At 35.6% G+C, this 24,369-nt stretch overlaps 1 protein-coding gene across 4 annotated transcripts in view; it reads right to left on the bottom strand.

The window, feature by feature from the left end:
* Window positions 1–24,152, bottom strand: part of taok3a (TAO kinase 3a) — a 90,784-nt gene extending 66,632 nt beyond the window's left edge. For 2 of the 4 annotated variants that reach the window (XM_028456913.1, XM_028456911.1), the window contains exon 1: window positions 23,619–24,152. The gene's annotated coding sequence lies outside the window, so the exon portion shown is untranslated. Of the gene's footprint in view, window positions 1–201; window positions 300–2,836; window positions 2,881–23,618 lie in introns of those variants that run through there. The other 2 variants (XM_028456912.1, XM_028456914.1) reach the window with 2 other exon arrangements.
* Between the last annotated feature and the right edge of the window lie 217 nt (window positions 24,153–24,369).

The raw sequence follows: 24,369 nt of genomic DNA, 5'->3' as shown, positions 1-24,369 counted from the left end.
AGAGTGCACAACATTGTGGGTGGTCAGGAGAACCGGCAACGATGCAAAACAGAGCTTTAAAACAACCCAAAGCACAGCAACTTGTTGCTACGCTGCTCCATTGTTGAATGTTGTGAAAGAACAAACCCTTACGGTGCTTTCACAACAATTTAGTCCCGGATTCGGCCTGAATGGGCGGAGGAAAGTTCATAAACTTATCACCTTGGTTTGGTTTGGCAACTTCTGATCTGACCCAAACAGCCTCTGGTGCAGTTCCATGAGCTAACCACTTAAGGAAGTTACTGGAGTAGAGACTTCTCCTGGCAGAAAAACAGAAACCCAAAGAAGAGGTTCTCAACAATGGGACAAAGCGAGCACCCTCAAGCGGTTAGCTGTTTGGAGCGGATCAGACGTTGTGCTCTGAACACAAGCAAAGCCAAACCAAGGTGATAAAATGACCACCTGTCCTCCACAGACAGAGTCCGGGACTAAACCGTTGTAAAAGCACCCTTACATGTGTCAGATGTTAAAGCAGTTGAATGGTAGTTTTATCAGAGTAATTCTTGGACACAACTGATAAAACAACAGAGAAAAAGAAATGTCTTGATAATAAATGTGTAAAGTTGTAGTTTAATATCTGCAAGTTTGTAGCTTGAATTAAAAAATCCAGACTTTACTGGATCTAACGTTTCACATGTTGACATTTCATGCAGAGGAGGAAGTGCCACCTATTGTAGCCGAAAACATCTCCTGTCAAATGCATTAGTTCACGGTTATAGGGGCAGGCGTGCACGCCCACAAGCCATGCATATACAATATTTTCAATGCATCTGTACATACAGTATCACACACACACATCAATCTACACATGGATGTCAGCTCTGGGAGAATAGTTTCTGACAGCAGTTTGCTATTAACTACAGTTCAGTGATTTGACAAGCAGGTGGTGTGCCATCAAGCACAGTAACGTATCGACTCTTACCTAACATTGTTATTTACAATACCCAATAACAAACCTGCTGTTTTTGAAAATAAATAATTTTAAGAGTACAGGAGTTATAATCAACTCCAGTCCAGCAATGATCTGGTGGCCTTTTATTTAAGATGCTGGATTAATGGTACGGTTTCTTTCTGCTTCACCTCCACCTCACACATCGTATCCTTTTCCTCAACCTTCCGTTTTGCCGTCTTTGTTGACCTCATCCTCTACCTTTGATGGTGCTCAGTGGTAGATTGTGTGCTCAAAGGAACTGCACTCAATAATAAAACAGAGATGGAGAATGGAGGGATGAGAGCAGAGGGAGGAAAATGCATTGTACCCCTTCTGAATGTCCCTGAATGATTTATAACACAAACTGACGCTTGCATAAGCCTCTGGGAAAGTTGTTGTTGTTTCTCCTCCTTCACACCATCATCACCATCACCTCCTCCTCCTCCTCCCCCTTATTCCACAGTGTTCCCTCCACTATACTTGGCATTTAACCCACAAGAGAAAACTATGGATAGAAACTCCTACAAGTGTAAAATCAACATGTTCAAATAATAAGTAAAAAAATATGTTTTTTTTTTTCCATCTCTCCCTTTCCCTGATAAACTCACATAGGATTAAGGTAGCAAAGGAGTGAGCCATTTCTGGTAAATTTCCACAGGAATATTCAAAAATATTAACTTTTTATGGGAATTATTTATTGGAATTAACCGGAATATGGGAGTAACTTTTAAATAACTGATGCTGATGTTTAGATAAAAAAAAAATTTAATTTGTAAAATTTCCCATTAATTCCAATGGAATGCTAATATTTAATGTGTGTATTAGTGCTGTTAAAATGAATGCATCAATTTCGTCGATTCATTTAAAATTAGCATAAAAAGTTGATATTTTTTAATTTTCCCAAAAAATCCTGAGATTGAGTTACTGAGCAAATTTACTGGAAATGTTTTTCCCCAATGTAGTTAGGAAGTTTTTATGTCTTTAACCTTTGCCCCACCTTAGCAGTGACCATTTTATATAGTGTAATAGGAGTACATATTAGTATGTTTTAAATAAGATCAAGTTTGAAATCAATTTTCTGAATCAACATGAATTCCGGGAGATTAGAAGGCAATGTGTTTCCTATTTCTAATTCATGTTAACCAGAATATTTTAGTTAAAGAAAAAAAACCAGACAGACTTGTAAATAGCCATTGTTCATCAAACAATCATAGTTCTAGACTCAAATCTTAAATGGACAGTGTCCATTGTTTGCCATACAAACACTAACTATCCTGCATAGAAATGATTAACCTTGAAATTAATTTGATGTACTCAGCAGTGTAAACACAAATAAACAATCACTGAAATAAATGAAGCTCCTGCTGTTTCCTGGCTCATTTTATGGTACTCAACATTGTCTGAATAAGTTGTTCTGCCGTTAATATGTAAAGACGGAACATTGCAGAGCAAACAATTCCGAGAGCCCTGCAAAATATTGTTCCATTTTTTTACAAAACTATCCACCACAACAGCTTTTAAAAGGATTGGCCAAATATCGGTAACCATTCTTGCTGGATTTTTAATGGATATTAGAAAATGCACACTGGCAAAGTTCAAGCTCATTTTAGATCAGCAGAGTATAAAGTTTCAAGGGTTCAAATAACACGCTACAGCTAAATTTGGCAACAAATCCTGATTAACTTGGCAAACTGTGAGCCATCAACTTACCATTATGCAAATGATGCTCGAGTTCCTGCTGACAAAAATACACACATTGGCCGTGCTCGCTAAGTTCTAATATAGCTTTGTTTCACTTCTTCCATTAAATTTGGTCGGATTTTGTTAATAATAACCACATTTTTTAAAACACCATATAATCATTACCTTTGACTGGGTCCCAGTGAGTATCAACAGAAAGTAGATTTTTTATTAGTCGCCCTGAAACTATGTGCTTATAAAGCATGTCTCATGGAGACAAAGTGCGTTCAATAAAACTGAGCGTCTACTATTGGTGGATTAAAATAAAGTCCTTCAATGAGAACGAATGAAACCAAACTTTTGATTTATCACCAGTGTGATATGGTGTTGATTTTTATAGCACTGACTCATGTACAAAGAGTAACGAATACTCCACACTGTAAAACAGGATTTAGAGACTTGAAGGCAGTTTTAATCTCACGTTCATATATGTCTTAGTAACATCTTTTAGATCCTATCACCACTACCATTTTAAGGCTACTGTTGACAAAAAAAGGGCATTATTGTGGTTTGAAAAACAAATATGAGACAAAAGGTCGACAGGGAATTCAATGCCAATTGCAAACCTTTTTTATTTTATTTAAAAAACAGATTTCCTGTTTTCACTTGCAATAAACACTACCTCAAAATGCAGTCTACTCAAATTCTTTCGATTATTCATGTTGCATCAATGACTAGTAGCTGTGTCCCGATACATCTTTTCCAGTTAAGATACGATACCGATATTGCCGTCTTAAAAATGTGCCGATACCAATCTGATACAATATCAGCATGAATTACACATACTTTTATTACATATTTTGTAGTGTGGAATGTTAGAAAAGGCTTAAACACACAACATACAAAAGTCAGCAGTAGGCATGGGAAAATTTTTTAACATTTTATATTTTAACCTTAAACATAAGAATATTCTACAATTAAATAGAATCAATAGAAAATAATTTAGAAGAGCCGGAAAATAGGGCAGGGCAAAAATTTAATTGATTTATCAAATTTGTAGCTAAAAACGATTTTCATTTTGCAAATTAGAGTAAAAAATATATATATATATATATATATTTTTTTTTTTTTTTTTTCTTTATTTTTTTTTTTCACCACAGTTTTTCGGACACTTTTCGCATTCCGGCCTTGTGGGTTACCTTAGCGCGATGTGAGCCAGCCCCCTCTTTGTTTACATTTGTTTACCCTTTATGTGTGCCACAGACATGTTTAATTTTTTTATTCGCACTACGCTGAGATGCTAAGGGAAGAGTTTTTTATTGTAATGTTATGTTATAAAATATGTAGCTATCTGATTTTTCAATCAGAAAATTTCAGCTACTGTGAAGTTGCTGTTGCACTTTTGCTTAAACCTGTGTTAAAGCTTGAAATTGTTGAATGACAGAGCCTCATTTACTTTATTTTGGGATTGTTCTCACAGGAATAAAGTTGCATTTTTGACAATATATCTGATGTCTGCAGTCATTTTTAAGTGCACTGAAAAAAAAAATTGAAAATCGAATCAAAACTCCAATTTTTCTTTATAAAATCTGAGGTTTTTTTTTAAGGCAAAATCACCCAGCCCTACCTTTTTGTTTGTTTTTTGCTGATATCGGACCAATATCAAAAATCAATCAATGACCCCTTTCAAATTGCACAAATAAGGCTGATTATTATTAAATAAGCCATTACACCTGTTGTTCGTGAGCAATATTAGAAGGCAATAACGTATCTCCAAAACGTTTGTGTTGTTTAAGAAATGAGCTTACAAGTGGAAAACAATGTAATAATATTAAGATAATATATCCATTGCCAGAGAGGAGTAAACATAAATGGGGAGACGTCATCAACAACAACACTGGTCAGACCAGAGATGGGCAACTTTTATCAAAGCAGGGCCACAAATGATCAATATTAATGTAAACATCTAAAATAATGACCAATCTAAGCATTAATAAAGGAAGTATTTCTGAATTTTTAGTCATTTTGTGTGTTGTGTATTTTTGTTGTCATTTTCTATGTATTTTTCTCATTTTGTGTACTTATGTTCTCATTTTCTGTGTTCTTGGAGTCATTTTGTGTTCTTTTGTGTTTTTGAGTAAATTATGTTGTCCCTTTATGTACTTTGTTATTTTGTGTGTTTTCTTAAGTATTTTTGTTGTCCTTTCATGTTTTTTTTTTCTGTCATTTTGTTGGTTTTTGGAGTCATTTTGTGCATTTACATTGGGAATGGCACACAATCAGACTGACTGATTTTTCACTGCTGTGATTCTAAAGCTGGTAAAGTAGTTGGAGGAAGTAATCCACGAGCAGTTACCTTTTGCAGCCGTGTTTTTGTTGGCGTGTGTGTGATGTAACACACACACAGACACACACACACACACTCCATTAAAGCAGATTAGCGATCCAATGTGCTGCACTTGTGACTAAGCATAGAAGTGCAGCGCTATTTACAGCCTTAAGCTTTAGGTCAATATCATTCTTAATCTCCATATTATTGTAGGGAAGCAACTTGAAATAAACCAGTCTTGGTTTTATGGTATTATGTCATGGAAATATCGCAAGGAAAAATACAAGTGCATTTGCATGATTTTCACACTGTAGATGTGATCGGTGTGCAAAATTGTAACGCAGCTATGTAATATTTAGTTAGCCTCTGGCTTGTGTAAGAAAAGAAGTGAAAGAAGCCAGGGGCTGTGTGTGTGTGTGTGTTCTACTTTCAGGGAAACACTGAACATTCAAATCAACATTGCGGTTTGTGTTTAAAACAGTGCTGGAACTTTATCGCGTTAATTGCGATTAATTAATTACAGAAAAATAAGGCACTATTTTTTTGGACTCCAAAGCACGGAACCTTTCTCATTAAGGATGCACCGAAATGAACATTTGTGGCTGAAGCCAAAAAAAATATAAACGTTTGAGTGAATACTGAATACCAAATGTGGTTACTTTTTTAATTATTTTTTTAAATAGCCGAGAATAATTTTTTTAAAGTTAATGTTTTTTTAAAGGAAGTAAATGTTTATTGAATATTCTGACATCTTTTAGATATTCCAGTAGCCTTTGCTTTTCAAAAAAAGCACAACAAAGTTTTTCATTTATCCAACTTATGAACTGCTGTGTAGAAAGACAATTTCAAACAAAATTCACAGACAGAGGTATTCTAACTATTTTGCACTGTTTCCACTTCTCTGTAATGTTCTGTATTAGGTGCTGTTTTCCATTTTAATGCAAAAAAATAAAAATTGTTTTAGAAAGTTTACAAAAAATCCCAAAAAGCATGAATATAGCTTACTTAAATTTGTGCTTTGGTAACAATGCAATCATAATATTTTCAATTAATATTGCACATTATGTGAGCACTCTGTGATGAAAATAATAAACAATTTTTTTCATTCAGTCATATAAAAAAATCCATTTAAATTGGAAAAACATTGCTTCTCGTGTCAAATAGTATTTGCCAATTAATTAATTACGAAGTCTCTGATTAATTAGATTATTATTATTATTTTATTTGTGTGTTTTTTTTTTTTAATTGAGTCCCACCTGTAGTTTAACATACTTTATGTAGATTTGCACATTTCAATACCAGTGAGTTAAAGATCACAGAACACAAAAGTGAGATAACAAAGAAAGATATTTCTGGTGAAATCCTCATCACTGGTTAATTGAGCTTCAGTCAGAATATCATTATGTGAAATTTCAGAGTAGATATCTATCCTTTATGATTTCTCAGATATAGACTAAATCTTTTTATCTAAAAGGATAAATAATGCTCGTGTTCCAGTCAGGAAATCTAATTTACCAGAATCTAAACCTCTTTACACATCACATTACACAAGAAGAAAAAAAAAAAATCATAGATTTGTATCGGTCTGACAAAGCACAGATGGAAATAGATAACCAAACAACATGCATTGGTTGAACTCAGTCTGCCAGAATAAAACATGGCCCTCAGTCAGTGGGAAACATTTCATTTAATTCTTTAAATCCCATCAATCCAAAAGGCCTGGTTGGATGTGTGAGTGTGTGTGATTATGTGTCCCTTTGGAATAAAGCCTGGACTTTGCTCTATTAAAGCCATTCATCCTCTCTGGCAACTAACAGTGCAAGTGCTTTTTTAGGGTGGGCTCCCTGCACCGGCTCTGCTAATAGTTTAATAGTGAATGTGCTCTACTTTTTTTTCCCAGACACACACAATTTCAGCAATATAATCAATATTTTACCAAATCTTGTAGATGATATTCCCTATTCTTTAAATATATCACCAACTTTGACTTGACCAAACTGTAATTTCTCTCCTGGCATGAAACATAATGTACATATCGGATGCTTAGGCTACCTGTGCTAGCCTATAAATGTATATGATAGCATATACATTTAAAATTAACATCTTACAAGTACTTACAAAAACAATTGTATTCCTTGAAATTCAGCCAATTAGGAGCAGCCATGAACCTAGAGCAACCTGTCCATCTCTGTTTTGAATAAAAAACATTTGTCGTCTATTTCTTTTTTGACAAAATGACAAAAAAAAAAAAAAAAAATGTACAAAAACAACGTTTTTTTTTTTTTTAATAGTTTTTTATATTGACCTTCTTTATTAAACCAAAACAAACTGTGACATCATAAACCCAGAACTGGAAATACTGTAGCGCCCTCAATACCGCGCTCATTACCGAGAGTGCAATAATCTTAAAATTAACGTTTTGAACGTTTTGCAACACCAAATTACTCTAAAACAACGAATGCACACACTCATGGTATTTGGAAGCCGTTGACAAAGTTTCAGGTCAAACTCATACCGTGTCGGGGAGATATTCACTCCACACACACGCACACAGAACATTCTTGCTTTTATAGGTAGATGTTATAAATGAACATGAAATTGAAGCTAATAAACCAAACAGGCAAGCTGTTATCAAGGTGAAGGTACTATTCTAGCTGAACTCTGTACTCAAATCCACACAAACACCTTTGTTCCATTTCCTTGTACAAAGAATGCATTTATGGCTGCATGTTTTACAATGGCTATAAATGAGAATTGTGTCAGAAAGTTACATAAAAGAATCAGCACATTTACTGTAAAGACTACGCAACGCCTACATGTGCCTGATATACGGAGGAATCAAGAGTACAATTCTCCCTCAAAATATAGATAAATAAGAATACACTTTTTTTTAAAAATGCACATTAAAACAATAAAGTTAATATAGCAGCATGGTCAGTGTACCTGACACCGTTTACTCTAATGCACGCAACCATAAAACAGCTTATTTGTCTTTTTTGTAAATCCTTTTTGAAAAGCTTGCAAATACACTGAAGTGATTTACAGTAATTGCTTGTGCAACAATGCTTTAGAAATTGTCCTGGAGTGTAAAAAAAGAAAAGAAACATTACTAATTTTACATGAATTTGCAGAAATAACCTCAGGCTGAACACCAACCAAAATCTTTTCTCAAACTTTGACAAGAACCATCACGGCACTGTAAACAAGAGAGCTAATATTTGATTTTAATACTTCAAAACTCATTTTTAGATTAATTACAATCCTGAGCAGTTTGAGTAACTGATGAAAATGAAAAAAGACAAACTAAGACAGACGAACTGGGACCAGACTTCGTCTTCAAGCTAAAGTCTTAAAGAATAACTCTATACATCGTTTTACAAAACCAGAAATAGCGTTTAGAATGGCAACAGTACACCATAACAATGACCAGTGTGAGTGTTTTTCTGAAGCAATTACGATGTAAAATGTACACCTCAAGCATGAAGATATTAGCGTCATTATTGTAAATTATACCTTTTTTAAATGACAAGTGTTCTTTATTAGCCACTCGCTAACTGCCATTTCTTTAAATTCAGGATGAATCCCTGATCTTTCCTGATTCAACCTTTAACTTCCTTAGATTACAATAAAGTAATAATTAGCCCGCTTTAATATTTAAGTTATCAATATCAAACTCACCTCAAGTATATATATATATATATATATATAGTTTTTTGACCCTAAGCATCAGCATCTTGTCGGAAGTTGCATGTGGAAAAATATTTGTTTTTTTGATATTTTTTGGAATTTTTAAACTTTGACTACAGTTAAAATCTGGAAAATCTTAAAGTGCAGCAAAATAACATGTTTGCTGTTTTCTGGTTTGTTCTTTTCTCTGTAGAATAACAGTGCAGGACTGTAATTTTTTCACTTGAAAATAGTACTTGGAAATGTATCATAAATATGCATTTATTTATTTTAGATCGTAACAGGTCTAAAAATATCTCAGTTATTGCATAAAACGTTATGATGCCAACAAAAAATTAAAATGGGCCAAATCTAAGAATAAACATAATTTACTGGCTATTTTCCACTGGGATATGTTCCTTACATTACTATAGCACATTTACATTAAAAATATCTCTATCAAAGCTACGAAATGAAATCTATTGTTAACACAAGGTGATGATATGTGGCTAATAAGTCTTTGAACTAAAAACAAATAACTGTAATATTTTATTTATTTGTAAAAATGTGAGGAGAGACCATGGCAGACTATGATGATGTTAGTTTTATTTCTTATTTTGTAGTGTGGAATGTTGGAAAAGGTTTAATCAAGTGAGGTTACTCAAAGAACAATAGTCAGCAATTCATGTTCACTTCAGCGTTTTGGGACAAAAACAACAGAAACTTATCAGAGCGCTTATATTGGAGATTTTAGATACAGTCCGATAAAGTCTGATATTCGTTATCCAATATCGGATTGGAACACCCCTAATTAACAGCTTTGTAACTTGTAAATTACATTTTGTTTCCATTGTTAACTACAAATTAGACATCAGCAGTCTGTAGCTATGCAGTCCAACAACACAACAATAATTTATTTAGATTTTCCCAAAAATGTTGGTTTTTATTTCTTTAAAAATGTTGACTAGATTTTAGGATGGATTGGAAATTGCCTTTGCTCCCTATAGGGATCAATAAACCTTTACTGAGAACCAAAGATGCTTTAAAACAGATATTCTCAACTGGTGGGTCGGGATCCAAAACTGGGTCGCGGACAGCTGGTCAAAAATAAATAAATACTTAATGTCTCTCATGTTGGGTTGGACTTGTCTTTTATTATGAAATAAACTTTTCTTTTGACAGGCCTGTTGTGAAATGCTTGTTGCACAGGCAAATTAATAGATTTATGTTTAAAAAAAAAAAAATTAATTTGGTTGGGTGAATTCTTAAAGAAAGAAAGAAAAGTGGGTCGCGATTTAATGACGGTGACAAAATTGGGTCGCAGGGTGAGACCAGTTGAGAAGACTGCTTTAAAACATCTTAATTTGGTTCGTCAGACATGAAATTCTTCACCTAAACTCTTTGAACCACTCACAATGCTATTATAAAACTAAACACCCAGTATGATTTGTTTTATTCGTTAGAGGTCATACTGCTACAGTTTTTTGGTGTATTTTATCTATTTTTCCCAATAATGTCTTTCATTTTATCATTCGTGTGTGTTGGATGAATCAGAGTAGATCTAACTGAGGATTCCTCAGTTTCTAATGTTCTAAGCCTGAACTAAATCCCAAACTAATTGCGGCCTGACTTTCCCGAGGATAAAAGTTGAGATCCTAAAGCATAAAACCCACAGGTCTTCTTCCACTCTCTGTAAACCCGAGCAATGATGTACATAATTTATACCGTCAGTTTGTCTTTGGAAAAAAAGCCAAACATAGGAAGTGACTCATTGGCCCAGATGCAGATTTCTTTTTGGAGGTTTCCTACAGTACAAAGATAAAAAGGTTTGTCTAACAAACAGCTTAGAAAATGAATTCAATCTGTGAACATAACAAACTTTGATAGTTAAAGGCATACGATTTTTTTGTGATTATGAAAAACAAACGTTACTTGCAGAAATAAAACTTTGTGAAGTGGGAATTTAGTTTGATACATGATTTTTTGTAATCAAGGAAAACAAATGAATATCCCAGAATTAGAACTTTCTGATACAGAAATGTTATAAAACATGTAATATACAATCATAGATTTGTTTTGGGAGAATCGCATGCATTTTCACACTATTTTCCCAATTTAACTGTTGGTTAAAAGTGTAAAATGTATATATGAATATGACTGAATTATAACTTTTTGAAATGTTATGCCACATGGAATATACAATTATTTATTTGTTTTGGGAGAATCTCACACATTTTTACAATATTTCCCCCATTTAACAGTTGGTTTAATGTGTGACATAAGTACAAATATTTTCATACATCTTGCATCATAAAATTTATGCAAAACTATAACAAATAACATTTACTTCATTTTTTTTAATTCCTTTTAGCCAAAATAATTTTTTCAAATCAAATAAATTTTTTTAGTGTTTTCTGATAAAAATCACTTTTATACAACATTTTCTAGTTATTGAAAGACATAATAACCATTTCTATCTTTGGAGGAATCTCTCAATTATTCATAAAATCTATAATTACACGTTCCTTATTTAACTACAGTCTGATAAGACTCTAGCACAGGGATTTATCAACATGACCTCGGCACTCAACAAAAAGTCCGTGTTTTTTCCATTAATAATTGAAGTCAAGCTTTTATTGTAAATATTACTCATGAAGACAGACAGGAAACAAATGACTAATGGAAGTTATTTATTTATAGCACATTTTTTGATCGGTGTGATTTAGAGGATGTCTATTTATGTTGGAGAAGGAATTAGTAGTTTTATTAAAATCTCTTGTTAAACTTGCTAAATGTCAGAGTACAATAATTATCTTGGGCATCAAGTTTAACAATTTCTAAATGAACAGTCATAGTAACGGCCTGAATAGGGTTGTTTTAGTGTGAACTTTTTTTTTCTCCCTCTCTTTTATAATTATCTTCTTTTTGTTTTACTGTTAACAGTTTATTAATATAAGGTTTATTTCCCTATTCAACATCTATGAACAATAATAGCACCAGGAAACAAGTTAGTACACTTTGTTCTCCCTCTCTGTTATTATTAGAGTTTTTTATTCTTTCTTTTTTCCTAATTTTATTCTCTTTTTTTTTTTAACTGTCAACCATTCATTAATATATAGTTTCTTTCCTTATTTGACGTCCCATTTTAATAACAAGGAAACAACAGGTTAATACACTTTTTCTCCCTCTCTTTTATTATTATTTTTTTTCTTTCATTTTTCTTCTTTTTCCACTTTTTTTTTCCTCATTTCTTTTTTTTTTACTGTCAACTGTTTACTAATATAAGACAGACATGGGCAACTGGCGGCTCAGGGGCCACATGCGGCCCTTGCTCTAATTTTATGCAGCCCCCAAAGTAAACGTATAAAATGACACAAAAATCAAGAATACATTAAAAAACATTGCAGAAAAATACAGTAAAAGACAAGATAACTACACAAAATGACTCAGAAAAGACGAGAAACACAAAAAATGACTCTACAAACCCACAGTACAAAGAAACAAGCAACAACATAAATACACAACATGACTCCAAAAAACATACAAAAGGACAACAGAAATGCACACAATGCATTTCATAACAAGCAAGACAACTACAAAGATGCACAGAATGACAGAAAAACATACAAAGTTACTATAAAAACTCTTCTTTTTTAAACCTCAGGATCTCTGGGTTCATAAAGGCATGTACCAACCATCCTGCTGATGTGTTCTATCAAGCAAGAAATGGGTGGCACAAACACATATTTTAGCATGTGTGGTATTTGTTTTCCCAGGAGTAACTCCTGCAGGATTACTTTTACAACAGCACATCATCAGTGGAGTAAAACTGACCTGTTTCTCCACTGTCTAATGCAATGACTCACGATACACATCCACACAAATCTAGAGTGACACAAATCAGGTAAAAAAGGGTTTCATAACCGTACAATTACATTCACAGTTTCATCTCAAGTGTTTTTTTTGTGATGAAGAAGTGGTTGAGATAAAAATGAATGAATTCAAATCTGAAAAACCACTGATACACAGACAGGTGTATTAGCTAAACTGGTGATGAGTTTACTTGGTGACATCACAGCAAACAAATTACATCTTCAATCACATGGCTGTGTGGGGTTTTGTGCAAAATGTAGAGATTATTGTTTTATTTGTAATTAAATACTTCACAGAGAATGTTTTGAGACCATATCAGTGATACACATTCCAATCGCAATTTCCCTAAAAATGGATGGCAGAGGGTCTAGCAGTATGGCTAACGACGCCCTCAAAATGAATATTTGCGTGACTTCAGGGTAACCATCCCGTTGTCGTAAATCTGTTGAAGCATATTAAATGTACACTTATATGTTTGGTATGATTTCGAGAAGATTAATAGCCAGTAAAGTCATCTAAACATGGAAAGATGACAAAACAGAAAAGAAACGGGAGAAGTGTAAAGTACCGCAGAAATGGTAAACACTGAAACTGAATTTTTGAAGCCAAAAATCAGAGGCTCTGTGTATTTAATATATATGTAATAATGAACATTTTACTGTATTTTTTAATTAATGGCAACTGTTTGATTTAAAAAATATATCCAACATTTTCACCTTGTCCCAAACTTCCATCAATTCTTGTGCGTAAAGTACTCATCCAGACACCGGACAGAGGTAACTAAAAAACTGGAAAATGTAAATCCCAATTATCCTGAATCACTGCAGTCTGGCGAGAATGCTGCACAATCTCCGGCAGATTCATTAGAGGCAAATCTCCACTTGACCCAATGGAGGCTGTCCAGTCACAGCATTAGTGCTGCACAGAGCTGGAGCAGAGGCCGATATTCTCCCCATACGGGGGGGATGGGGGTTTAGCTTTTGGCTCATTCTCTGGTAGCCCTACAGAGGAGACTTTGAGCATTTACGCCAAGTTTAGTAGATGGGGAGCGGAAGAAATTTAGTACAATCCTCCAACGCCACATCACCATTAAATGCTCTGAATGGTTTGGTAACTTTCAAAGGTCACTTGTCATGTAAGGCAAGTAGGGCATCAAATCTACATGCCACAGGGCCAGCAAGGATTTTGTTTAGAAAATAGATCTCCACTTATTGATAACAGAATAGTTAACACTTTTCATCAGTATAGAACACGTATGTGTTATTATTTAATCATTTTGCCTTGGAAGCTTATAGCTAAGATGTATGTTTTACCAAACTACTAAAGCATATCATTTAGTTTATCAGGCACCTGAAATATTAGAGTATCTGCAACAACTAGGAATTGACTCAATTTATCATATTAAATTAAAAAAAAAAAATGATGAATGACAAGGAAAGGTATATTGATAATTAGAAATCAAATTTTAAACTAATAATACATGTTTTCCTGGGGTATCCTAAAACTAATGAGGCTTTTTTTTTTTAATGACGCATAATTAATTACCAAATGTTCTCTCATAAAAATAATAAACTGATTCAATTCTCTCAGTTTTAAAGTTATAAACACATCTATTCTAAAAATAACCTTTATGAGAAATGAAAAAGTTAATTAATTACAATCAAACAAAAAACAATACTTCCACTCTCCCCTCTTTCATTTAATTTGTGTTGTCCATTTTATGAATATAAATAATTCCACAGACAGAATATTATTAATTGATCAAAGTCAAACAAAACAGAGTGCTTTAGTTTTGGGGTCCACCACCCCTGGGTGTGGACCGATACTGGTCTGTGCACCTGTTGAAATCACCAAAAAAAATAAAAAATAAAAGACCAGTATGAAAGCAAAATTCACTCCAGAAGTAAATTGTGGAGGAGAAAGTGTGACAGCACGCCTCACTTTGCTATAGAGGTGTCCCGATCCAATATTGATATTGTATATTGGTCCAATATCAGCCACCAATATAAGCACTCTGATAAAATGTTCCGCTCCAACACTTCTATCCATAGGTGACTGTGGTTCACAATCCAACAAAGTAGGTGGCGGTAATGCACCTTAACGTTGGTGCTGGTCTTATAATTTATTTTTTATTTATTCTATTCAATTGTAGAATACTGTAGATACCAACTGTTACTGACTATTGTTCTCTGCTTGAGTAACATCACTTGATCAAGCATTTTCAAACATTCCACACAACAAAATAAGGAGAAAAATTATGTATGGTTCATGTTGATATCGTATCGAATCAATATTGGTATCGGCCCGATACGCAAGGCTTCAAAATCCGTATCATATCGGAAATGAAAAAGGGACATCCCTACTTTGCTTTAGACTTAAACTCTCCCTTCAGTCCAAGGACAAAGTGAGCAGTATAACACTAGTCTGTGGCACACAAACCTGGGGATCACTGCTTTAGTTCACAAGTATGTTTGCATGTGTTAACACACAGCTTATGCTAACAAAAGCTAACAGCCACCGCAGTTGAAATGGCATACTAACGTACTACTCATATCAACTTTTGATAACAAAAAGAGTATGAAGTGCGTACACATTAGATAGTATGAAAAAAATGAGTATGCGAGAAATACCCGGAAGTATACTATATCAGGCCTTATTTTAAGTGTGCACAGTGGGCACACTAGTCATAATCAACCACCCCATGATGCATTGCAAGTGGAATGTAAAATCCTCCTTCAACCTTCAAAACAAAAGCATCTCTTCTCGTCTTCCATTAGTTTTTTTAACGCTTTAAATATGGCTCTTGTCAGTAGCACAATGGCGGGTCTCTGAAAATCCCCGAAATGTCGGAGTGAATTGTGTTTGACAGTTTTATGAATCACAAAATTAACACGTTAATATTCAACTCGATCACTTTCTCACTGAAAATATTTTGAGAACTTTTAAAAGTGGCAAATTAAATCCACACAGCGATGAAAAGTTCTGAAGCTACGAGACTTAAAACTCAAAGAATTAAAATGCATGGATAAATGTCTAAAACGGTGCTGAGTAAAAATGTTTAGGTTTAACTGAGACACACAATTTCTTTGCAAAGAGAGATTTTCAGTAAAGTTCAATGTGGTGTGCTGTATGACCTCAGCCAGCCCCCCCATTCACATCAGCAAATATGTCCGTCATATTCGAGCATCCCTAAGCCTTGCTGACATGCCCCGCTCTGCTATGCAAGCAGTGCATACTCAAGTTTTCCCAGCTGCTCGCATGCAAGGTGAAGACAGTAGCAGAATGTAGGACTATGACATGACATGTTGAATTTTTAAAGACTTCTATTACAGAGAACCACGTCGATCTGAAAATAATCTGGTCGCAGGCTTTTATTCCTATTCTGCTGAGCTAAATTAAGCCCTGAACCCAGGAGGGGTGGTGGTATTAACCATGTAATACACCAGAAATCAAAAGAAGACATATCAAACAATTGGGCTGTTGATTGCTATGATATGCAACATATATTCTAACTTCAAATCCAAATATTGACCAATCCGAGCACTAATGCAGGAAAAAAAAAAGTGAGTGTGTTTTGAGTACTTTTAATTCACTTCGTAATTTTCTTTGCTTGTATTTTTGTGTGTATTTGGAATAATATTGCATATTTTCTTGATTGATTTTTATGTTTTTTTTGTCATTCGGTGTATATTTGTTGTCATTTTTTGTATTGTCGTAGTTTTTTAGTCTTTTGTTTTGCAACAAGTTTTTGTACATTTTTGCTGTCACGTGTTCTCAGAGTCATTTTTGTTGTCTTTTTATCATTTACCGTATTTTTCAGACTATAAGGTGCACCGGATTATAAGGCGCACTATCAATGAATGGACCTGACTGGGTCTATTTTAATACATAAGTCGCACCGGATTATAAGGCGCACCGGTTTGTTATTATTAATATTATTATTATTATTAAGACGCATTAAGCGAAATAAAATAGTCATATAAGTCAAACTTTATTCAACTCATTAACAATAACTCTCAACATTGTTCAGGTATAACACATAAAATACAGAACAATACACTCACTTTTTCAGTTCAGTATGTTGAAGCACAGTAGTTAATTTCATACATAAGGCGTACCTGATTATAAGGCACACTGTCGATTTTTGAGAAAATTAAAGGATTTTAAGTGCGCCTTATAGTCCGAAAAATATGGTAGTTTATTCACGTTGTCATAACAAGTATTTTGTATATTTCTACTGTAGTTTTGTATGTTTTTAGGTCATTTTGTGAGTTTGCTTTGAGGGCTGTACAAAATTAGACTGAGGGCCGCATGGGGCAAAATGGCAACCAGTTGCCCATTTCGGTTCTCATGCATGCCAAAAACAATTCAAATAACATAGCACATATTGTACTGTAAAAAACACCAACACAACGTACAGGATTAAAAAGAGTCTGAAAGTTACAAAAAATGGGAATACATGTAAAATTCTTTAAAAATCATTAATTGGGAGCCGCAAGTTCATTGCGAGAAGCAGAATGGGTGACAGCTGGATACTTTAGCCAACCAATGATCTCAAGTGTTGGTTCAGACAAGGGTTTATTCATGCAAGGTGGCGGGTGAATTGCAGAAGTGGAACACTCGTTGGAGATTCGCTGAATGATGAGACATCTGTTGGGCTGCGACATCTTGCCCTCTAAGGCAGATTTCTAGGAGATCAAGGCCATGACTCAGGTCTGCACCCACTGCTAGGCCAAAATTCATATTACAACTGCCATAAATTCACAATATTCAAATGTAATCTATCTAGTTTGTATTCTTTCAGTCATTGAAGTGCAAAAAACCAACAGAGGTCAATTGCTCTGGAAAACTCTCATAAAAAGCCTGCTCATTTAGGTTTTGTTTTGCGGTATTACACTGAATTTCCAATAAATGAGTGATGGTTCTGCAACAACTTCGCTGCAGAACGTCTCCGTGCTCCACTGTCCGTGTCTGTGATGCACACTGTTGTGGCTCCACTGGACAACGAGTAATACAAGGACTTTCGAGATCCTGCGAATTCACAAGTAATCGCGCAATATACAGAATTGTAGTCTGTATAAAGAAATCGACTCGGTCCTGCTCTGTAGATCTTCGTGTTTTGTGAAGATTATGTGATGTGAGGCAAACAATAGATGTTGGAAAATTTACGATTAAAGAAAGTTAAAAAAAATCTGTTCCGTTGTGCATGGCGGCCTTTTGGTAGTGGGTAGAGCAATTCCTTCAAGTTCACTGGTTTGTGACCTGTGTCATGGTACTTTTGTTTCAAACATTTTCAGCTCATCTAACTCCAGACAAACTTGGTTCTAAATATTTAAAGTTGTTTATCCTGTCTCATCAGTCAATCGGAGAACTAAAATAAGAGACCTCTGACCTTGTTAAACACTGGTGCGTAGCGTGCTCAAAGACAAGTCTTCATTTTTCAAATTTTGAAATATAAATTGGTAATACAGGCTCCTGTGCGCCTTTGCTCGTTTGGAAAGGTCTGCCACAACTGGGGATTATTCCCGTTACTAAATATCATTCGGCACCTGTTTGCTCTTTTGCTGGTTCAAAGGAGCATTATCTTGGAGCAGTGCAGAGTTTAGCAGTCTATTGAAATCATCATTAAAAGCCTCAGGAATGAACACATCTGCTTGAAGAACAGTGGTAGAGAAAGAGCGAGAGGATATAATTTCCCTTGTCATCTGAGACAGCATTCCTGTATTAGACATGCTAAACCAGATCACTGCAGAACATTAAGCCTGACAGCAGGGCTTTAATATTGATGTGCTCTGCTACTGTAGCACACACCAGCAAACGGCTGCAGCATTGACTAAACTGACATTCCTTCTACACCTAAATTATAAAGTCAGTCTACGTGTGCATAAATGCAGAAACGGTGTGATCTTGTCAGTGGTTGCCAAGTTAACATCAAACTTTAATATTATGACCATATTACACAATGTTTCTAAATACAGAGTGAGGCCTCTTCATTTTGTCTTTTTCTACCACTTTCAGTAGTACTGCAATATCAGGCTACAACTTTTTCTAGGTGTACTTCTGGTTTCAAGTCTGTAAGAAGAGAACTAATAATTATTATTACCAAATGTCTCACATTGATACTTGTGTTATGCAGAAAATAGTCACAAAGCCACAATTTTATCAGGTCACAATAAAATTTTGCCATATCACCTATTTACAACTTGAGCATAAATGGCAGCCCCTGTCTTTCACAGAAGAACCAGTTTTCCCCCTCCTGGTCACTTCAAAAAAGACTTAACCTGACTAAATAGCTAGTATTATATTTTATCTTTTGATAGAGCTTACAACTATAAGTTATTACGGGTAACTTTTAAGTATCAAACATGCTGTGAGTTCTGCCATACATATGCCTGTACAATGTAGGGTCTCAGATTTTCCGTGACCGCACAAATCCCACAGAAGTTACGGAATTTGCTTCCAGAAACAGAAAGGGAAATAAAGCGCTTTGAGTGTCTATGATAAATCGCTATATAAAATCCAATGCATTATTATCATTATTATTATTATTATTATTAATGTTCAGTAAGGAGATCGGAATAAGAAAAGATGAAACAGAAACAAAATGGGTAAACTGAAGCAGAAATTACTTGGAAATTGGTAAACTCTAAAATGAAATTTGGAATATTTTGAAACGGAAAATCAGAGGCCCTAATGATGCATTCGGTAGTCAAATTTCTGAAGCTAATTTTTCTACATGTAAGTATGCAATAACCAAGGTTCTTTCTTGATCAGATACTCATATTTCTTTGGTATATCAACACAAAACTTAAGTTTAAGGCTTCATTTAAAATGCAACTGTAAGGTGTTTGAAGCAACACTGTAAATCCTGAATAAAGTAAAAAGTTATTTATAAAATGTTTGATAGCAGTAGGTGAGTATGCAAGGCCTCGGCATGATCAAGTGTGGCTCTCACATCCTCCCCCTCCCCCACACCCTATCCCGTTTCTGACAGTGACATCAGCCAATTGTCAAGAGCAGCTGATGTCTTTTCCCAGAGCATCGATAAGTACACACACACACAACAATCGTACTACAAGGGATTTGTGCACAATCACGAAAAGACCCCTCGCTAATGTCTCAATAATCTCTCACACAGCTCTATATAAAGACATAATGGCAGTGTGCTTACCAGAGCCAGGGACTGTCTATAGCGGAAGTTCTTTGTGACTGTAACCACAGATGCGTGTCACGCAAAGTTAAACAAATGTCAAAGAGAAGTAGAATTTAGTTTGCTAATTAGAATCTGTTCCACTTTGTACAGCCATACAAATGTCAATATTAGCAATATTAAATGTTTTCCTGTCCTGCACACTTTTAGAATTCTAAGAATTGTTTCAACAAGTAAAATCATGTGACTCACCGAGGAGATGCTCTTTTTTACCTTCAATGTCGAGATGATAAGAAACAAACCGGTCCAGCCTTCCTATGTAAACCTAAAGTCATTTGACAACATTAGTGATAAGGAAGTGTGTTGCTTTCAGTTCCTTCTGCAGGCTGTATTTGTCAAAATGTGTCTTACGAGCCTGCAAACTATAGGAGAGAATTTGCACAACATTGATGGTATGCTCTGTGAACAGGGAAGAAGTAGGACACTGGGATTCTCGGTTAGAGACTTAACACAACAACCTTAACATCTGTCACAAAGAAAGAGGAAGAACTAAGTCTCTCTAAATTAATCTTTGTGACATGAGGTTGATCTGTGATGAAGAGGAAACACTACCGCGCTGGTGTCAGGATTATAATCTCTCTTGAATTTACCCAATAGTGTGGGGGGGGAAAGCAGGCTAGTATTAACTTTAAACGCAAGAAAGCAATAATGGTATGAAAACTTCAATTTTCACAGGAAATCAGTTTAGAGCTTCATCACCACCAGGTTTAGAGCTCAAGTTCAGCTTCATTCAGGTTTGGGACGTATACTGTCGGTCTCGGCGACGATGGCGACTTCCGACTACTACGGCAACAATGTTAGGTGAAAAACACACAAACTCACCCAGACCTTTACAGTCTATGACACAATCTCACCAGGAAACATCGACCCCAACTTACAGTGTATTACATAGACAGCACAAGGAGTGTGTGTGTTTCTATTTGTTTAGCATGAATAAATGTAACCTTATGTCTTAATTTAGCCGTTGTGTGATTACATCATTGTATTCACTTTATTTAAAGTTATATTATACAAACTGTATTGTTTTTGTCATAATTTGCCTTAACACACTATGCATTGTATCAATTTTTGAATCGAGAATCAATTTTGAATTGAATCGTGACCTACGAATCGGAATCGAATCGTGAGACACCCAAAGATTCACATCCCTAAAGTAAAACACTAGTAATACAAGGTTCAGTGCATCTTTTGTTTAGCTAACCTCATGGGCTGAAATTGCTGTTTTTATGATACAACCCTGGAACATGGGCCAGATACTGCCACAGATGCTAAGGCTAAGTATCTTCAAGTTCACACATGCCGACTAGATTACATTCAAAATTAATGTAAATAACACAATGTCAAGTGACCTCCGTTCAAGGGACGCGACTCAATCATGCAATCTGAGTCGCTGGAAGTCGCTCAAAGTTAAAAATTTGGAACTTTTCAAGCGACTTTGAATGACGCCGTGTCGCGACATCCAATCGGCTAAGAGTTTCTCCCTACGTCACTTCTCCTGTCGTCACGTCACTGGATAAACATGGAGGTGAAGAAACAGGAAAAACGTGATCAAACAACTAGCCTTCCGACATTTTTGGATTTTGTACAAGTACACTGCCGCAATCGTGTTAGGATCAGCGATCTTTTATGTGAAAATGAAAACTGAGCCGGAAACTGGTTTTGAAATTGGCGGGGTAGATGAAGCCATGAAGCGAGCAAAAAGTGCAACAATATGTTCAAGGCACTCATTACAGGTGATTTAAGCAACTACAGACACTGAAGTTTAGACATGTTTCACCTCTACCTGATATGCATGACGTATTAATGGTATTGCAGTAGGACTTGGGCTGTGTTCGGAATCGCATACTAATGTACTACTCATACTAAGTTTGAGGTCAAAATTAGTATTTAGTGCATTTACATTAGTTAGTATGAAAAGAATGAGTATGCCAGAAATACCCAGATGTACTGTTTATTATATGGGGATATTTTTGAAGTATGCGTGCTGGGCACACGTCATACTTAAATGCTCCATGATGCATTGCGAGCAGTACGTTAAATTGCCCTGGGACCGGCTTCAAACTAAAAATTAAACATCCCCTTTTCAAAACAAAAGCATCTCTTCATGTCTTCCATTAGTTTTTAACTCTTTTTTAAATAGGGCTCTTGTTTTTAAGATAACTGGAAAATTTGTCAGTAGCACAATGGCAAGTCTCCGAAATGTCAACATCAAATGTATTTCTGCGAGTTTCATGGATCAAATGACCAGACACATGTTGATATTCTACTTGGTCACTTTCTCACCTAAAATATTTTCAGAACTTTCAAAGGTAGCGAATCAAAGGAGATATTTAGCCTCAGTGTGCTTCAGGTTTTTATCTTAGGTTCAAAATGCATCTTGAGAAACTTGGAAGTATACTTCAGTGGGAACGGTCATCATCCTAATCCTACTTATAATATATAGTAGACATGTATATACTCATTGAGTTAGTGGTGTATAGTACGTTTAGTGTCCCAGTTCGCATTTAGTACTGAAACAATGAAAAAACATGTTATCTTTCAGGACAGACAAGTAGTGAGTAATGGCTCGAGGGCATGATCGAAATGTAGTCGAGTAAAAAGTACAATAATTTTCTTAGAGTGAAAGTAAGAAATATCCTTCAAAATTGATCCCCAAGTGAAGTATATACACTCAAAGATAGTACTTAAAGCTGCAGTATGTAGAATCGTGAGACTTTAATAGAAACAACCACACTGTCTCTTCCCCTTACTGTTTCTAAACCTATCGTCCCTTACCGGTATCTCTGATTTGCTGAAAGGTCACTTCTCATCAAACCTCATCTAAAAAAAACCAAGAGAAGATGTAAAAGTGAACTGTACTTTCAGAACACGTTGAATTATAATGTGATCAAAAGTGATTATGGATTTTTGACCAAATGAAGCAAAAAAACGAAGAAAAAAAAAAACTTACATACTGCAGCTTTAAGTAAATGTGCTTTGTTACTATCCTCCATTGCAAATGACAAATCAGCATTGTACAAATTAAACATGTGTGAAATCAGGGCTGATACATGTCACTTTATTTCCAAAAAGAAAGACAAAGTGCCAAAACATCACGAATTGATTATGAATGACTTGCTGCTGCAAATGTCAGCATATGAAATTAAATCCTAACCCAGTCTACCAATGGCAGTGTGTGAATGAACCCACAGGTCTGCTGCCTCTCTCACTCATGCGCTCTCTACACACTAGTAGAGATGACATCATGTTGGGTCAGCTTGGGCTTTGGTGCTCAGCTTGCTTTTGCTATCCATCCACAGCTGCCATTTCAAGCGCGTCACTCCCGTTTTAGCCTACTTTTAAACACTGCAACGTACATTTGCACGCAGGTTGACAATACTTCACAAGCCCATGCGTAGAAGAAAACACCACCAACTAATAATGACGTATTGTTTTCCCTTCTTTAATGCATGCATGCTGCACAGAATAACACATTGCAATGTTATTGTCACGCGTAGCAAATTACACGGTGCACAGTATTCTTGTTGTGAACGTGATGATTGCGATTGTGTAATTGAACGCGTCACCGTGTCCGTAGCCATTGTAGACGGCGTAGTAAAAAAAAAAAACCACAACAATGTAAGACGCAATGGATGGTACCACACACATACACACTGAAACAACACAACTTACACGCCACACAGCAGCTCAGGTGCTCATATAGAAATGTTTTAAAGCGAGTAAACACGATATAGCACACTTTAGCAAGAGCTGTAGTGTTTGCTCAATAGCGCGCGCACCCCTAGAGGAGCGAACCAATTAACCAAAACGTGCGCGTGAGTGTCAGCAGGGTCACAGCAGGTGCAAAAACACACATAAACACAGGAAAAGACATAAAGAAAGCTACGCACTTGTGGCCGCTGTTCGTTACACGGCACCTCTCCGTCAGTCAGTCAGTCAGTCAGTGAGCACCGAGCAGCGTCGAAGCTCCACCGACCGAACCACTTCAGGTGAGCAGCCCCGGAGGACGAGAAGAGCTTCACGGTAGCGGCTTTATCCTCCTGACTCCAGAAGAAGTAACATTCCACAGGGGCTAAAAGCTAAGCTACGCTTTCAAAGGCAGAGGTAAAGCTGAAGTATGAGTTGCTGTCAGTTGATGCAGACAGACTTCCTGAATGACGGAGCAGCCTCTGACTGACTGTTGGCCAGCCGGAAACCAAAGTTACACTGAAGGAACCTGCGAGAAGAGGATGTTCACTTCACTACAATGTGTGGTTTGTAAACACCCACCAGCAGAGATAATTCACCCCCCAATTCAGTTGAAAAAAATAAATAAATAAAAATTGAGCTATCCGACAGAGTTGCTTCAAAAGTGTCTGTAAAAGAGTCAACTGACAACAATTCTTTCCGTGTTGCAAATCATTAAAGATGCATGGACTGAGTCATCTCGATTCTGTGGCAACTTCAGTGAAAGCGAGCCAGTGAAGGACCAAATACACACTCGGTACAATGCTGCCACCTGCTGTTAGAAAGTGGAAGTCCAACTATGAACAACTGAAATATTTTAGTATTACAAAGGGTTAAAAAAAAAAAAAAAAGAGAGATAATAAAAAGGGTAACACTTTACTTGAAGTTTTATACCTAAGGCTGACATTACATTTA

This window comes from Gouania willdenowi, chromosome 9 (assembly GCF_900634775.1).
Source record: "Gouania willdenowi chromosome 9, fGouWil2.1, whole genome shotgun sequence".
NCBI lineage: Eukaryota > Metazoa > Chordata > Actinopteri > Blenniiformes > Gobiesocidae > Gouania > Gouania willdenowi.
This window is presented reverse-complemented; position numbering and strand designations above follow the sequence as displayed.